This window comes from Caloenas nicobarica, chromosome 1 (assembly GCF_036013445.1).
Source record: "Caloenas nicobarica isolate bCalNic1 chromosome 1, bCalNic1.hap1, whole genome shotgun sequence".
Classification (NCBI taxonomy): Eukaryota; Metazoa; Chordata; class Aves; order Columbiformes; family Columbidae; genus Caloenas; species Caloenas nicobarica.
In genome coordinates, this window is record NC_088245.1 from 19385395 (window position 1) to 19399709 (window position 14315).

Consider the following 14315-nt stretch of genomic DNA (forward strand, 5'->3'; position numbering starts at 1 on the left):
TGTGTGCTACAGCTAGAATTTAGCAATAATCAGTAGAACTGATAGTTACGCATTTCAATATCCAAGCCTCAATGTGATGAGAAAATTCTAGTTAATACTGAATAATTACATCATGATTTCAGAATCATGTCCTAATATTATATTAAAAAGAAAGATAGGAAAAAATGAGATATAATCAAGGATGGAATAAAGACGTTAGTTATTGTTCATTTTAGATTAATTGTCTTCTTGTAATACCATAAAAAAGTAGAATTCTCACAAAATATTCCTCAATACAATAAACATGTCATTAAGTTTATGTGTAAGAAAATTATGAGATGTGTCTTTCCAAAGGACATTTTTTCCAGAACATATTTAATTTTCTAGAAGCTCTTCTATAAATTTTTATATTTTTATATATTTACACTAGGGATTTCATAATCAGTTAAGCAACGTAATTTAATTTCATTTTTTTCCAAGATTTTTTCATTACTGAGCTTCAAAAGTAAAATATATCTAGACACCTACATTTAAATGGGAAGTTTGGAATCTAAGTAGAAGTTAGGACCTTAGACAATCTTGGCTTCTTCTGTCTTTGAAAAATCCTAAACAGTATCTTAAAATTTCTTTAATACCTAAATCCTAAAACTGTGGAGTACTAAGTAAAGTAGTTTTAGTAGTTCATTTAATTATTACTTTTTGACTTATGAGAAAAGCCTCAAACTTAGTCTCAGTCAATTTAGCGTAAAGCTTCGTTTAAACACCTGCACAGAGAGAGGTGCTTAGCTTCCTTGCAAGATTAAACAAATTTTAAAACAAATTAGTATCTGATATATGTGTGTATTTTATGCAAAGCAATATGCATGTGCATGTAGCCACTGGCACACATGCATAAACCTACATGCAGACACACTGAATGACTTTCTAACCTACCACAGATTTAGGTTCTTCATTGTAGTTCTTGTTTTTGGCAGAAATTCAGAATACCAAGCTATCTCCCTCTTCCTCTTTCATTGAAGGTGTCATATATATATATAGATATAAGTATATATATATATTTTTTTTCTACCTGAATGCAGTTTCCTTGACCTTTACCACGATTGTTGCATAAAACACCTGGATGGCCTCTGCTATGGTGTGTTGATTGGCACTGTGGCAAGGTACTTTTGCAACATGGTCTTCAGCTTCTTTTCATATTATTTACTGAGGTCTTAAGGGACGTTTTTTCTGTGTTCCAGAATGAGGAACCAGAAGTGATCTTCACAGTTATCCTGTGATACAGCTTGCAGCTGTACCTCTGGCCTGCTGAGTAAAATGAAATTTATGAAAGTCGATGGTACAAACTGTATCACTAATTGCAACCTTGGGAACACTGGTGTTTTCATTTATTTAAAAGAAAAGAATGTTGAAAAACTGCAGATCTATAAACACAGAAAGACCCATTGATTTATTATGCCTTATGTGCTGGTGACATTTGTCATGTGGTAAGAAAGAAAGAATATTTTGTGAAGTTTTATTTGTCTCCTTGGTTCTCATTACTTTAGCTAATGTCTAGAAAGAAAAAAAAGCCAAATCTCAACGATCCAACAGTGCTCTCTGGTGGCATGAAACAAAGGCGTTTTATCCTCTGTAAAAAACTTAAACAAGTCCAGTACACAAGTCCTTGAAGACAGATAAGTGACAGGAATTCTCAACATGTTCCCTAGTGATAAGAAAAATAGAGGAATAAACAACTTTAAAACCATCAAGGCATGAAATGTGAAACCTGGCTTAGGAAAGCTAATATAAATAAAAATATTAAAAAATAATATTTCTTGTCCAGCAGACATTAGACTCTTAATGGTCACAAAACCCAAATTCCTTCGTTGTTAAATGCATATCCAAAAAGTGAGAGAAATATGCTGCATATTAGTATATTTTACTGTGAAATACTTTTGAAATTTAAGAAATAGGTTCTCCACTTTTTGGTTTAATTTATGTCGTCTTTCAGTGGGGAGGGCAAAAAAAACGCCAAACAAACTTAGCTATAAGGAAATTTTTTTGAGATGTGAAAGAATTATTATTGATAATGGCATATATAGATCTGTGAAAGCAGCTGGAATTTAAGAAGATAAGGTCTTCAAATTCAAGGTTTAGAGTCAAAGGAAACAATGACATAAATTAAGTTTTCTTTGAAAATTTATTTGAACCTATAAGTCGCACACCTTTATTGTCTCTTCATGCCAAATGTAAAATTTTTCACTGATTTCAGACTGTTGACTTTTGGTGTAGATGGGGAGTAGACTAATGAAATCTTGGAGAAGAATGAAATTGCACTGTCATATAGTCTTTCTTGAGCTTGTCTCAAAAAAAAAAAAAGTTTTAGTTGTTTCTATTTTACATAGACATAAAAATTATTCTGACCATATGCTTAGGGTTGGTTTTTTTTGTTGTTGTTTTTGTCTTGTTTTGTTTTGTTTTGGTTTGTTTTTTTTTTTTGGTGTTTTTTTTTTTGTTTTTCTGTGAAGTGATAAGATTTCCATAAGATGAATAGGATAAATTCCACATTTAACATTCTACTTCAGTGAAAGGTGACAACAAAGAGGGAACTGACTTGCTTAAATATAGATGTCTACTGTCATATGGACTCGTCCAAGGATAGCCTGTCTGTTTTTCATTTTCTGCCATCCAGAAAACTGTAAACCCCAATTTTACCAGCTCTGATCAGATGCCCTTGGCTATCCCAGGGCACATCAGTGTCTCCGGTGCTTCTGTTTAGCCAACTGACTCAAGTCTTATTGTTGTACAGATGGTGACTTCAGGGAGGAGAAGTTACTACATGATGTAAGAAAAAAATTTTAAAAAAAAAAACAAAACCAAAAAACCAAAAAACAACAACAACCACAAACAAAACAAAACAACCAAACAAAAACAGAAAAAAAAAAGAAGTAATATATTATTTTGAAAGTTTTTCTCATCCTACATTTTTTGGTAAAACATGATGTACTATCTCTCTGAAAAGACAGAGGAAGGAAGACTTTCCCAAAAAGTTTTGTGGGGAGGATGAAATAGTATTGTTAGTTTTACTTATAGGGAGTGTTACATGATGAAAGTCAAATAAGGCTGAATCACTAAATTAGGTAGAGATATTTCCTGTAAAAACCATGCAAGTACCTCTTTCTCAGAACGAGCAGCATACCTTCAACAAGGCACTTGCCACAGGTCAGAAAGTTGAGTGAGACTGGTGGTAGTCACAGTCAAGGACTAGAGTCTGTGAAAAGTAAATGAGCTAAAAAGGGAAGTCGATTGACTACTTAGGACTATCTTACCCATGTTTGCCTCTAATATTTAGAGTTATGCTTTCAGTGTTTTAAGATCATACCCTTTCTGGAACTCAATTATGTAAATGGGAGGACAAAAAGGGGGAAATTCTAACTCAGAAAGATATCAGCAAATATTTAATTTTGATAAGTTTTTTGGTTTTGTTTTCTGTTTTTGTTTGTTTGTTTGTTTGTTTTGGGTGGGGGGCAGTAAAACTTGTGATATACAGGAAAAGGACTAAAAAGGAAGCAGAAACAGGAGAGAGAGCTTAGAAAGGGTGTTCTGAAACTAGTATTTGTCGTGCATGTTATTAATACATAGTACAAAATCTCAGTGGAAAAGTAAATGTGTTATCAAGACTCTGAATTGCACAATATCTATGTAAATACTTGTTATAGTAGACGATATATAAAATATTGTAACAGTAGTGAAAATAGTGTATCATTCCTCCCTTATCCTCTGATAAGACACAATACTTAATTTATGATGAATCAGCCCTAAGGCCAAGTACTGAATGTTTGATTTACATTAGAAAGGCTTGGAGAAAAGATCAACACAAGAGATGAAGAAAAGTCAGGAGAGGGGAGGGGGGAAGAACGAAGTGAATCAGCATAGAAATATTAGGGATAAGATGTAAATCATTGAAATTTAATTCCTACTGCAAAGAAAACCCTGGCAAGCAAGAATATAAATGAATAAAACCAAAAGACTGTCAATGTTGAAGAGAGTGTGATTTGGAAAGCATCTTTCCAAGGTAACTTCATAAAGGTAAGGCAATTGCTAGATAGATTGCCAGTCTCCAGTTTGTTTATCGCTTGATAACTTCTGACAGTTTGGACCACCACTCTTAAGTACTAAATGCAGTTAAAACAGTTCACGCAGGCTAACTTTTAAAGAAACCTGTGTCTTACAACAAAATTTTTTTGGAGATGTATATATTCTACCTTATAATATTTCAAGTATTAAATGTATTTAGTGAAATTTAAGCTAAGATAAATGTACTAAATATGTCTATTAACATCCTCCAAGGGATTTGACAAAGTATATTTGCTTCTATAAGGCGCGGGGGGGAAAGAAAAAGTACTTCCTCAAGAATCTTCAAACAAACTACCTGAAAACAAATATTTATAGATCTAATTAATTGTAGAATCATAGAACCATAGAAAAATCTAGGCTGGAATAGACTTCCAGAGCTCATCTGGTCCAAACCTCTGTTAAAAGCAAGGCTTCAGGTTAGGTTTTCTAGGGCCCTATTCCAGAGCCTTGTCAGGCTGGGTCTTGAATTTTTCTGGTAAGACAGGTTCTGTCACATTTCTGGGAAACATAATTGTTCTCACAATGAAGCATTTGTTATGTTCATACAGGATTTCCTCTAAGGCAACTTATACCCATCGCTTCTTGTTCTGTCAGCATGCATGCTTGTGAAGATATTAATCCATCTTCTCTGTAACTAGCTTTTACTTAATGAAAGAGTGTGATTGGAGTATGGTTCCCCCTCACCCCCACCAGTCCCAATCTGTTCTCAAGGCTGAACAGATCTCATTCCTTCAACTTTTTTCTTTGTAAGTTAAGTTCACAAGCCATCTCATCATCTTGATAGTCCTCTGTTAGACCACTCCTAGTTTATCAATGTCTCTCTTAAACTAGAAGGATTAGAATAGAGGCATGGCGTACCATGTGCTGAGTAGTGTGGAATAATCATATCCAGCAGCCTGCTGGTACATTCTTTCTGATGAACCCCTGGAAGCAGTTGCCCTTTCTTGATGCCAGGGCATGCTGCTGGCTCATGTTGAGTTTACTATCCCCCAGGAATTCCAGGGCCTTTTCATCCAAACTGCTTCTCAGCCATCAGACTCCAGCCTATAGTTACAGAGTTTATAATTTTTCTGTCCCAGGTGCAGGACTTCACACTTATAGTTTTGTTACACCATATGCAATTCTTGCTGGTCTATCTTCCAGGCTAGTGAGATCAGTCTAAGTGGTGACTCTTCTCTCCAGACTCATCTACTTCTTTTCCCAATTTGATGTCATCCACAAACTTGGTGAGTGTGCATTCAGTTCTGACATCAAGATTGGTCATTTCACAGCACTGGAAACAGTAATACTGACCCCAAGGAAAATAACTTTTTTTTGATTTTGAGCCACTAACTACAACCACTACTTTTAAGCTCAAAATTTTAGTCAGTTTTCTACCAATTCTGCTATTTATCTGTCCGGTTCAAATCTTACCAGCTCGTTAGCAAGGAAACTGTGTGAGAGATCAGATCAAATGCCTTGCTAAAATCAACGCAGATCAGTTCCACAGCTCTCCCCTCATCCACTGAACTGATTGTTTCACCTTAACAGGCAATTATGCAGAGATCAAAAAATATTTATTTTAATCAGGTATCACTAGTATCAATTTTAATCACTAAATGATGATCTGAATTACCTGACTTAACTACCTGATTGCACCATGTTTAAACATTCCTATTTCCTTTTCATAACCAATTTTTGTTTCTAAAAGGAATTAAACACATTTATCATGAGATAACTTTTTACAATGAGATCACTTGCCTCATAGAATTCATTTAGTTAATTAAAAAAATCAGTTAGCCACTAAATTTACATCACAGAATGCTTGACAATAAAGCTGCATTTTTTTTTGACTCAACACATCCTAAATGCTGATTATAGAGTTGAGGTACATTATGCTATGTTGCACAGCTACATTTTTATCAGTACATTGAAAAGCATATACCTTTTTATTGAAAGTATAATTATTCTGGTGTTTCAACCTTCTTGAAGACTGGAATGTGCCGTCAAAACATCTTAGATTAGTAATAAACTTTTCAAATCTTGAATGGATGTGCACTTCCTTTGAGCTACCCTTGCATATTGGTTTCATAGATTGAGTTTAATTTGCAGTTGCCAATCACTTTCACTTCAAAGTTTTACTTTTTGTTTTTATAGAATCTTTTCCTGCTGAAAGTTCTTGTTTTGCTTACAGGGAAAATAGTGATATAGCTTATAGTAAAAATATAGCTTATAGTGAAAATATAGTGAAAATGATAGCATTAGGAATAGCAGGAACTGAGAAGCATCACTAAAATTCCTTACGGTTTCTCTTCTAGTCCATAAGCTAACATGTTACTTAAGCATATATTTAGCTTTTACTCAATGCTAAAGTAAAAATCCACAGAAATGTTAAAGAGATTAGATATCTTTTTTGTTTTTAAATCCTGTTCTGAATTCACAGTTATGACTGGTAAAAGTATATATGGAGGGAAGTGTGCATTTTTTCACAGGCATATATTTACTTTTCTATTTGAGCAGGTCTAAGGAACTTATCACAATCTTTTTTCTCACTAATCATCTCTTTGCAAATTTTTAAGAGATGTGTTAAATACATAACAATGTCCTACGATATTTGATCGAAAATAAGTATGATCTAGAAATGTGCAAGAAAATTTTTTCCTGCCTCTTCAGGAAATCAAAATTTAAAAATAAAAATTTAAATCATAATTTAAAAACACCTACTACAGAATAATTGATCTAAGACTTGCAACCTATTAATAACCAAAAAAAGTGTGAATCCAGTAGGGTATGTAAGATTTAACTCCTTACAGCCATCTCTGAAAGATAACTGGTTTCTTCTATGTTGAATTCCGAAAAAAAGCTTGTTATTTTGAGTGACATTGTGAAGGTGGGGTGTTTTAGTCTGAATATTTAAATAATTATATTTTAAATGGTTCATTTATATAATGAGACTAAGTATATTATGAAAAGGAAAACATGATACTTCATCTTTTCATGCCATATTGCTTCTGATTGCTCCCAAACTGTTCAAGGAAGGTTGGAAAGTTGGCCTTGCCTTTTTGTCACTTTTATAACTTGTAAAGGCAAGTACGGACCTTTGCAATACTGTGCCCGGAGCACAGAAACCTCAGAAAGTAAAGACCTCAAAAGCAGAATGAACAATAATGACTTCCACTTCTATATACACATAGTTTTCTTGTTGCTTATAGTTTCAAAGTGACCTATGCTTTATATGAACAAATGTATTTGTTGTTTATCACGCGCACTTTCTCCATCTTCCATGAAGAACTTCTGATTTTTTCCTTTTATGCCTATTATTTATGTATATGAAGGCAATTGTATCAGTCATCTTTAAACTCAACAAACCCACATCTTCCAGTGATGCATGATGACTATGTTTTCTAGATTGATCTTTAGTCATTTTCATTGCTCTTCTATTGATATTATCCAACACACTTCTTTCTTGAAGAGCTATTCCCAAAGTAGGTTAACCCACTTGAAATGATCATACTGTATTTTTAAAAAGATTTCTCTAACATATTATATTTTGTCTGACAGTGTCCAGTAACAGTTGTCAATGAATAAACAAACAAGGAAAGTATATGATGACTCTTTTCCAAAAATCTCCTCTGACATTAATTGAGCTGTGGTTTAGAGATTTCCTGATACATTCTTATGATGTAACTTTTCATGTCTAGTGATAAGAAAAAAAAAATATGATTCTTTAATATTACACCCTAAAATTGTCTTATCAGAAGAAATCCCTTTCATTCAGGGTTGAGATACACTACTGTCTAATAAAACAAGTGTTTCTGAGACACTCCACAAACAAATTTCTGAGGGGTGCTTGCCAATATTTATTCTTAGAAATAGTTTGAATGGATTCCAGATTTCTTATTTCCTTAAAGAGTGTTACAGACTGTAGGAACACCAAAGACAAATTTGAAAATAAATTAATAAATAACCATCTTTTTAGTAGCATGACTGAAAAATACCATTATGTTTTCAAGCTTTCTACTGAGGACAGTCACATCTCTTTGTTTTCTCCCTAATGAGACTCTAATTGAAAAGAAATTTGTAAATTATTGAAATACATCATTGTTTTAAGGTAGTTCTCAATTCTTTCACTAGCTTAAACATATTGGACATAGTCTACATGGGACTAGCTTTGGGCACATTTTCCATTTATGATGTCTTTTGGAGATCAGTAATGTAAGGCAGCATTCACCATCATCTAATTATTCAAAATTAGTATTTAAACTGATTGTAAATGGGAAGACTCTGTTGCCCATCCTGGAAAAAATGTTGCCTAGGCTGAAATATTATCTGAAATGAAGAACGATCTCTGACTATTTGGGAAAAGGACATAGCATACCTTAAAGAAAAGCACAGGGAGAAGGTTCTATTAGCACAATTCTCTTCCATAGGTAACAGATGAATATAAGAAGAAAATACTTTCAATGAAGTTCCTGGCTCATTACAAGAAAGAGTACATAAATCATCACCTGCTTTTTTTTTTTATGTAGATGTGAGCGGCCATAAAGGAGATCTGGCTATATGAGAAAAACACTGAGAATACGTCTGCTGAAGAACTGACAGAGAAAATGCTGGCCAGCCTGGAAACTGTTAGCCTGGGAACTAAGCCTGTATACCAGAAGCATCCTTTAGAGGTACAACTGGAGTCTGACATGCAGTTGGGCACCTAGAAACCAGAGATATCCTGAGATATCATCGATAAGCTAGAAAACGGAGAATTGTAACAGTGACTTCAAGTCTGAAAAGGTAAAAAATTGTCTGGCAAAAAGGGAAAACATCATAAGAAAGTAGGAGTTGGAAACTGCCATTGGCTGTTCTAACTGCAAGAACAGAAAAACGGTCTGGAAAAATAAAAAATTGGTTTGGTAGAACAGAAAACATCATCATCTATTGGGTTCCAGGTGAAAAAATAGAAATTAACAGCATCTAGTGGCTGCTTCAAGTGGTAGCATCGCACGCCCTCCTATCTCTTTACAATATAGAAGTGACTTAATTATTATCCAAAATGGATATTTACTCTCTGCTAACTTCCTGTGCTGCACATGCTTTTATCTTTCTCAAAAGGTTTTATGTGAACTTTCTACAAGATCTTGAACCCTTGCTGGGGACACATGGCTGACTCCAAACTCCATTATGTCGACTGGTCCCTCTCTGGGATTACCTCTGGGGTTGGTTCAGTTAGTCCTCCCAATTTTGGGACAGTTGAGTCTCCTCCGGGATGGTTTGGCTCCCTTCTGCGGTCTGTTTAAAGCACTTGGTATTTTATACTTTTGTGGCAGATGCAGTCTCTTCTCTTCCTCTCCTCCAGCAACAGAAACTTCTAGACTGATGCACCACTGCGGTCATGCATATGTCCCTTGATCAACAGACAGGGACCTTGATAAATGAAATGCATTGGTTGAGAGAAGTTTCTGGACCACTACCATAAATGACCACAGCTGAGATTCAAATAGGGTATAAATGGACCCCACTGGAGACCCCCATTGAGTTGGTCTTTGGTCTTCCTCAGAGCAGAGGGTATACAGTTGCAGACTCTTTTCCATAAACTGGCCATCTAAGGAGCATTACTCAGGGATTGAGACACCTTGCCAATCTGTTAAGTGATTTTCTGAGTGCCCTTGAGAGTCCTTACTTTTTAAGAGTGAGAAAATGCACATTTTGAATTATCACTGTAGAGTTTTGTGATCTGATCCCCTTGAGTTTGAATTGACTGTGTGGCAACTGAATGCCGAACTGGTGTCCAAACCTCTGTTTTATAATGTTGTTGGATTGCTAACTAATTTTGGATAAACCCCATTTCTAGTTGATTTTCTGCTAAACAGTTCTGGTTAGAATAAAGTCTGTTTGGAGCTTATCGCCTGCCTAAATTGACTTTTGGGGTGCCTCTGTGACAATATTCATGTAAGTAATCTATTGCAAGTGTAGGTGATGTTCTATTATTGGTAAGTTGCTTTACTAATGATTTAGTTTGTAGTTTTAAGTTTGTAGTAACCTGTAATATTATGTATACTTGTTGCTGCTATTATTTATTCTTACTATTATCAATTGCTGCAGTTGACTGTTGACATAATTGACTATTGCTCTTATTGATTACTGCTGTTGTGTTGACTGCTGATAATAATTTGTAATAGATGGATATATATTTTTTTTTACTTTACTAATCATAGCTATACTTCCCATTGGTGACTTTTTTTCCTATGTCCTTATGTCTTATGGAATCCTATGAACTAACAATTGTTATCTCTATCACTGGCAGTCTAGGTAACCATTTAGGTTGTGACACCTATAAACAGACTTTAAATGCAGAAAAATAAAAGAACAAGCAACAGATTTTTATTCATCTCTGTCAGGCTTAATTCTGCCAGGATCAAGCAGTGCAACTTTAGTGACTATACGTGGTTTATCACTGACATGTTTCCAAGTAGAAATTTAATTTTCTGTTATGATTTGTTTACATCCCACCCTGAATAAACATGTGTATTTGTGTATGGCATTGAAAACAACATGAGATCAGTGCAGGCCAGTTATCAGTCAACTTAACAAACAATACTAAATAATACTACTAAGAATTAAATTTTAATTGTTCTAAATTAGTACCAGCAAGAACTCGCTAAACTAAAAAAAAAGAATTAAATCATATTTGTTAGGCTTAGAAGCCTGAAGTGAATTAACAGCTAATGTTGAAGCAAGCAAAAGGTATATTATTTACACCTGAAGATGTTTGAAAGGTAAGACTGTGAACGATACTGGTGCAAAGCTTACAGTTATGACAGAAATACTGCTCAATAAAATAAGAAGCCAAATAAGACTCCTGTTCTCACATTGTCTTTCTTTAGAGGTCGTGTACATGAATTGTACTGAGAACAGCACAAGAACTCTGGGAATATACTTGTGTTGAGATGGATGCTGTCAATCAAGTGTGTGCCACTGATAATGAAAAAGAGAAATTACTGTTTGGAAATGATTTGTTATTGAAGTTCTGTCCACTTCTCAACTTAATCCATAAAACCATTTGACTCTAGTGAAGGGACAATATTCCATGCAGTAGCCTGATAAGAGAAAGAAAGTAGTAAATACTGTTATTTGCTGTCATGGGAAGATCAGCAGCTCCTGTTCTTTTTGGCATTCTTAACTGCTAAGAGAGGATCTATCTCTCCCTCTCATCCTTAACCTTAAATGTGTAGCAATCATTTTATAACTCACCTCTTTTATCCTGTTTCCCTATTTATTTGTTCAACTTTCCAGAGCAAAGAAATTACTTAACAATGTGTATCGGGTTAATGCAGGAAGGTTGTCGTAGCAGAGGAGGAGTGAGAGGGCAGTGCAGGGCTGGCCACTGTGAGAAGACACCAGAAGCTGCCTCCATGTCAGACAGAGCCAGTTCCAGCCAGCGCCAAGACAAATCTGACACTGGCCAAAACTGAGCTCATAAATGATATTGGTAGTGCTTCTCTGATAACATATTTTAAAAAGTGTAAAAACGACTGTACAGTAGAAACTGTGTGAGAGAGGAGAGGGAATATGTGTGAGAAACAACTATGCAGACACCAAGGTCACTGAAAAAGGAGGGGGAGGAGGTGCTTCAGGTGCTGGAGCGGAGCTTCCCCTGCAGCCCCTGGAGAAGACTATGGTGAGGCAGGTTGTCCTCCTGCAGCCCATGGAGGTCCATGGTGGAGCAGGTGTCTACACTGTAGCCTGTGGACAACTCTGTGCTGCAACAGATGGAGACGTCCTGAAGGAAGATCCAGCCTATGGAGTGCCCCCACAGGACCGGGTTTTCTGGTAGAACCTGTGGCCTTGTGGCAGACCCACGCTGAAGCAGTCTGTTCTTGAAGAACTGCACCCCATGTAAAAGTCACACACAGGAGCAGTTCTTGAAGAACTGCAGTCCGTGGAAGGGACTCACCTTGGAGGAGGTAATGAAGAATTGTATTCTGTGGGAGGGAACCCATGCTGGAGCAGGGGAAAAGTCTGAGGAGGAAGGAGCGGCAAAGGTGAAGTGTTATGAACTGATGGCAACCCCCGTTCCCCATCCCACTGTGCCACTCGGGGGGAGGAGGTAGAGAAGTTGGGAGTGAGCCCAGTAAGAAGGGAGTGATGGGCAGAAGGTGTTTTTAGGTATGTTCTTATTTCTCATTATCCTACTTTGTTTAATTGGCAATAAATTACATTAATTTAATCAAGTTGAGTCTTGTTTTTCCTGTGGCTATAATTGCTGAGTGATCTCCCTGTTCTTATCTTGACCCAAGAGCTTTTTGTTACGTTTTCTCTCTCTGTCCTGTTGATGAAGTAGAGTGATAGAGTGGCTTGGTGAGAACCTGGTGGCTAGCCAATATCAAACCACCACACAATGTTATCATGAATTTACACATATTTGTGAGTAATGTTACAGTTACTTGAAGCCACATTCAATTAAGGACATTGTAATGCAAACTTTAGTGAACTTTTATTCTTCTCCAAAATACCTGATATGGTTCATGATAGCAGTCATTGAATCTTCTTGTTTCTCATAGTTTCACATTAATCCCACTCTAAGAACTATAAACTGGGGAAGGAAGAACAATGAAGAGATTGTAGGAATCGAAGGCTGAAAGGTGTTTCAAGAGGTTACTTCATACCTTGTCTGAATGTATTAGTCCACACTGATTATTCTTGGATATTTTCAGTGATAGAATCTCCATAATGGGCATTTTCTTTTACCAAAAAAACCCCGCTCAGCCAACTATTATTTGTAATCTATAGAGTCTGAAAGCCAGCGTAATTTAATAACCTGAATATACATGGATGAAATTTAAACAAAAGGGTTTTGTTTAGAAATATTAAATCCAAATATGTGAAAAGTATTTAGGTAAATGGTTTCATTACAAATACGGATTTTTCTAAAGCCATTTAATAACCTGAAAGATTTTCAGAAGATCATTTTTTATTCTTATGAATCTTTCTCTCCTTTTCATCAGACAACCTTGAATGCCAGTATATATATATATAATTTCAAGTTAGTAGACTGGTATGTATTTTACATTTGATGACCATGATCAATACTGGAAGCATCTTTTGTAGGAAACATAACAATTCTTCTTTTCCAATATTCTCAGTAGTTTTACTGGGTCTAATGGTTTTTCTTATTTGAAATAAAGAATATATTCCTTAAGACAAGAGTGTTTTACTGAAAAACAAACAAAACCAAACAATAAAAACAACAAAAAAACCCAAACTCCCCCTCTTCTACTAAATACAAAAATAACATCATTTTAGTATTTTAGAATTAATCTAGACTGTCAAACATTGCAAGAAACTAAAGGACATCCTTCTCAAACACAAAAATCTGATTTGACTTACATGAGAAAGTACATAAGGCACATATGTCATCATATGAGTTGGTCCAATCCTCAAGTGCAAGTTATTTATAAATATATTATAGGTTCTGGAATATCCATTTATCCTCATTAAAAAAAAAAAAAAAAAAAAAAAAGTCGTCATAGCATCGGTAACAAATATTACCCCAAATTATCTCTATTTTTTTCCTTTCAATGTAGCCTCGTTTTAGGTATAAATGTTAGCAATTTGAACCAGTAAGTTAATATTGTACAAAATATTAAATAATCTGTACAGGACTTTTATGAATTTGTTCCCCAAATTAAAACAGAGCTTGCCTGAAGTTTCCCAAGGAATCATGTTCTCATCACCAAAAATGTTTTATTTTGCCTCTAGTAACTGAATAATCAACCAGATCACAAAGTTCTCAAGACTGTGCTGTTGACATTCCAATACATTCCAGATATTACTAGGATGGAAAGTTTGTTTCATCAGGTTAAATAGGTATTTTTCTTCTCCAGTAGATCTATTAAATTTCAGGATGAGTGGCCACTGCACATGGTCTAAATAAAATAATGACAGATGTGCTGAATGCGCTACGTACGTGTTATGTAAAGCCACTGCAAATATTTCCAACGTGTAGGATATACCCTGCCTATATAGATTATTGCATAGAGGCACTAGGAACAGACGGTAATTAGTTTCCCGTAAATATCACTTGTGCCTGTGCAGTAGGTCTAATTCTGAAACAGCTGGTACGTCTCCATTTTGCAAATCTCTGTGTATTACAAAACAAATTAGGCTGGTATATAAGACACAGGAAATAAGCTCGCAAATCCTGCTTATTATGACTAACAGGATTTGTGTGAATTCCTCCTAACATCCAC